The sequence below is a fragment of the Octopus bimaculoides genome, chromosome 24 (assembly GCF_001194135.2).
Source record: "Octopus bimaculoides isolate UCB-OBI-ISO-001 chromosome 24, ASM119413v2, whole genome shotgun sequence".
In the NCBI taxonomy this organism is placed as follows: Eukaryota; Metazoa; Mollusca; class Cephalopoda; order Octopoda; family Octopodidae; genus Octopus; species Octopus bimaculoides.
This window is the reverse complement of record NC_069004.1, coordinates 13,741,024-13,745,784: the sequence shown is the minus strand read 5'-3', so window position 1 is coordinate 13,745,784 and position 4,761 is coordinate 13,741,024. Positions and strand designations below refer to the sequence as shown.

The 4,761-nt window shown below is 37.2% G+C and overlaps 1 protein-coding gene across 4 annotated transcripts in view; it reads left to right on the top strand.

The window, feature by feature from the left end:
* LOC106876482 (sulfotransferase 4A1) overlaps positions 1-4,761 on the top strand; it is a 71,098-nt gene that overhangs the window by 18,227 nt on the left and 48,110 nt on the right. The gene's annotated exons all lie outside the window — the stretch shown is intronic.

Below are 4,761 nucleotides of genomic sequence, written 5' to 3'. Positions count from 1 at the left end.
ATATATATATATATATACACGCAACAGGCTTCTTTGAGTTTCCGTCTACCAAATCCACTTGCAAAGCTTTAATCAGGCTGAGACTATAGTAGAAGAACCATGTGGTTGGGAAGCAAGCATGTAATATATAATACATACATGTGTGGGTAGGTGTGTGTCCTTGTCTTGATATCACATGATGGTTGTAAATAAATGTCACCATCTTCCAAGTAGTGTCCAGTATTCTATGAAAACGTTTCCAGTATTCTGTAAAAACATGTCTGGTCATGAGGAAATATTACATTACTTAGAAACAGGTGAGGGTTGGTAATAGGAAGGGCATCCAGCCATAGAAAATTCACTTCCACAAATTCTGTTCAACTCATGCAAGTATGGAAAAGTGGACGTTAAAACAATGATGATGATGATGATGATGAACACAATCACATTAAGTAACATTAATTAAAATGTTATATTGCATTAATTGGCTGTCCAAATCATAAAGATTTAAATACTCTTGTGGACCATTAAACGCAACTTATGTTAAATTACTGTATCAGGTCATGAGTCTTAATCCTTTCGAGATTGATAGGACACACACATTTCATGTGTCTTTTGTAAAAGCCTAACGGGAAATATACATAACAAAAAGACAATACATCAGTTCACATTTGACATTTATAGCTTTGAAAGGCATCCAGGAAAAAGCTGTACTCAGATTATCAATGTCAACATTAGAACCACAGAATGGAACATCAGAAATCTGTAAATGATAGAAGCTGTTCTCGTTAGACCAGTAATTCTTAATTGAGATTCACATGATCCTTGGAGGGGTCCGTATAGGATTTTGATGTTGAAGTTTATGTGCAATAAAATTGGTTATACTTCTACAATATACAAAATATTTTAATAATTATTTTTATATACAATTCCTAATAATATTTAATTATAAAAATATAATAGGATTTTTGAAACATATAAGTGCAGGCGTGACTGTGTGGTAAGGTGCTTGCTTCCCAACCACATGGTTCTAGGTTCAGTCCCACTGTGTGGCAACTTGGGCAAGTGTCTTCTACTACAACCTCGGGCTGATCAAAGTCTTGTGAGTGTGAGTGGATTTGGTAGACAGAAACTGAAAGAAGCCTGTCATGTATATGTATGTATGTATGTGTGTGTGTATATATATATATATATATATATTTACTAGTAGAGATACCCGTTGTTGCCCGTGTTACATGCAATGGAAGAATTAGACTTTTCTGTTATATTTTCTCTAATGAACTGGAATACTTATGATTCGAATTTCATCAAAATTGCAGATGAGGGTTCTTTCCCTCTTTACACACCCTAAAAAAATTCTAATCATGACACATGTATCCCATACTACTGGTCTTTATGCACAGATTCCAAAATTCCAATCTTATGGAACCTGTTAAAAGGATTTTGCCCCTGAAAAATGGAGGTCATGGAGCTCTAAAATGTGAGAGTTAAGGCCCCTATTGGGGGTGGGTGTCTTAATGTCGACCAGAGAAGTTGAATTGTTGAGAATCTTTTTAACTTGGGTCTTATAACTATTGTTCGAATTTCTTTGAAATAAGAAACATATGTATGTTCACTGGGTTTGTAAAAGAGAGCAAAAGGCGAATGATCACAATAAGCAGTCAGCTACCCTACCCTAGTCGTTACTACTCCCCGATGTAGAATTCCTCACCATACAGGTGACAGGCACAGCCGTAAGATGTATTATAGATCTATAGCAATTGGAAGGGCGTGACCCTACTCAAATAAACATTAACGACTGTGTGACGTGAGAGCTAAGGGGAAATGAAAGTGTCACCTCTGGAGTTTGCAAGTGACCACTATACCGATAGGTAACTGGACAGAATAAATTTACAATCTATAAATGTCTTTGAATAACCAGTACTGCTAAAGAAGCTATGAAAAATATTTTTGAAGTCTATCCGGATGCAGTGACAGCTCGTCCGCGTCGACTGTGATTTAAAAGGTTTAAAGATGGTGATTGTAACATATCTGACAAGCCTCGCTCTAGAAGACAGCCCACTCTGAAAGATGACCTTTTGAATGAGACTACTGTATCAGATCCACATCAAAGAACCAGAAATTTGGCACAAAAATTTGATGTGTCATGTTAAACTATCCATGAGCATTTCAAACAAATTGGGAAAACATGCAGAGGGAATTTAGGTTCCACATGAGCTTACACTTGAGAACTGAACACAACATACCACCATCTGCAGTAGTCCTCTAACCAGGAATAACAGCCTGTCATTTTTGCAGCGCATTGTTGCAGGTGATGAAAAATGAGTTTTATATTACAACAGAAAACAAAAAAAAGAACAATGATTATCATGTAATGAGAGGCCAGTACCAAAACCAAAACCAGAACTCCATCCACGAACATCTTTGATCTGTGTTTGGTGGAACATGAAAGATATCATCCATTACAAGCTACTGGAATATGGAAGAACCATCAATGCAGATGTCTACTGCCAAAAGCTTGATCATGTAAATGAAAAATTATGTTGAAAATGGCCAGCTTTGGGAAACAGTAAAGTTGTTATTCTCCAGCATGACAATGCTTGGCCACACTCTTCAAAACAAACCCAAGAAAAAATAAGATCATTAGGATGAGAAGTTCTTCTACATTCTCCATACTCACCTAACTCAGCACCGATGGATTTCCATCTGTTCTAATCACTAGAACATTTTGTAAGTGGCAAAACATTCAGAAACAGAGAGGAAATTGAAAAGAGTCTTTCAGACTTTTTTGTCAGGAAAAGAGATAGGTTTCTTTGAACATGGCATGAAAATGTTACTTTCCCATTGGGCTGCAGTTGTTAAAAACAACGGTGATTACATTCTTGATTAAAGCTATTCAAATAAACATAGACTACATTTATTTTTATATCCTTTCTGGTAAAACGCAATTACTTGCCCAGCGCCCTAATATATATATATTTCTTTCTTTTATTCTTTTACTTGTTTCAGTCACTTGACTGTGGCCATACTGGAGCACTGCCTCAAAGGGTTTTAGTTGAAGAAATCGACCCCAGGTTTCATCTTTTGTAAACCTAGTACTTATTCTATCAATCTCTTTTGCCAATCTGCTAGGTTATGGGAACTTAAACTCACCAGCATCGGTTGTCAAATGATGGCTGGGAAACAAACACACACACACACACATAAATACAGATGTATATATACACAATGGGTCTCTTTCATTTTCTCTCTACCAAGTCCACTCACAAGGCTTTGTTTGGCCCGAGGCTATTGCAGAAGACACTTGCCCAATATGCCACTCAGTGGGACTGAACCCAGAACCATGTGGTTGGGAAGCAAACTTCTTACTGCACAGCCATGCCTGCACCTACATACATATATGTATGTATATACATATGTAAATACATATGTATATGTACATACATACACATACATTTGTATTATATATCTGTATATTTCTTTCTCTCTCTTCTTTAATATCACTGACTTTCATCTCATTCTCTCTCTTTCTCACTCTCTACTCTTTCCCTTAATGATTTTAAAATCCCAAACAGCACCAAGTTGACAGAAATATTAATCCACTGTAATCAACTACCTCATAATATTTAATTTCATGCCAATATGTTTTGAGTTCACCCCCTGCTGTGAGTGATTTTTATTTTTTATTCCTTCAGTAATATGTTGTGTTTGAATGAACAAGTCAGTCTTGTACTAGACAGCACATGAACTTTGTATTGTTAATTGCCAGTAAGATGCCAATAATATACTGATTTCAAATTTTGGCACAAGGCCAGCAATTTCAGGGGATGGGTAAGTCAATTACACCGACTCCAGTGATCAACTGGTATTTTATTGACCCTGCAAGGATGAAAGGCCAAGTTGGCCTCAGCAGAATTTGAACTCAGAATGTACAGACAGACAAAATACTCCTAAACAGTTTGTCCAGCATGCCAACAGTTCTGCCAGCTCGCCACCTTAACTAGTTTAACTAATGATAATAATATATAGTGAAATAGAATCAGTGCATGTGTTTATCATTGGCATTATGACCCTTCCAAGATAGAATGTGTTTCAACACGTGTTTTCGTGTCAAGAATATTGCAAAAACAAATGCAAAAATGAAATTGTATGGGTGTGTATAGAAAAATTCTTTCCAGACACACACACATACATATATACGTACATGCACATATACATACATTGGGGTATTGGGATATACCATGCATACATTGGAGCACTGCCTAAATGCCATTCTTGAGAAATTAGGCTTCTCAAAAATAGGAAGGAGAAAACTAATTCAAAGACTACAGATCCAAGCCATCACTGGAACTGTAAAAATATGTAAAACTTTCCAGAAGTATATCATTTAAGTATATATGAGCATGTCTAGATATGCAAGGCATACATAAAACACAAATCTGCACATAAACATTGTGTTGTTGGCATTCCGTCGCTTACGACGTCGAGGGTTCCAGTTGATCCGATCAACGGAACAGCCTGCTCGTGAAATTAACGTGCAAGTGGCTGAGCACTCCACAGACACGTGTACCCTTAACGTAGTTCTCGGGGATATTCAGCGTGACACAGTTTGACAAGGCTGACCCTTTGAATTACAGGCACAACAGAAACAGGAAGAAAGAGTGAGAGAAAGTTGTGGTGAAAGAGTACAGCAGGGTTCGCCACCATCCCCTGCTGGAGCCTCGTGGAGCTTTAGGTGTTTTCGCTCAATAAACACTCACAATGCCCGGTCTGGGAATCGAA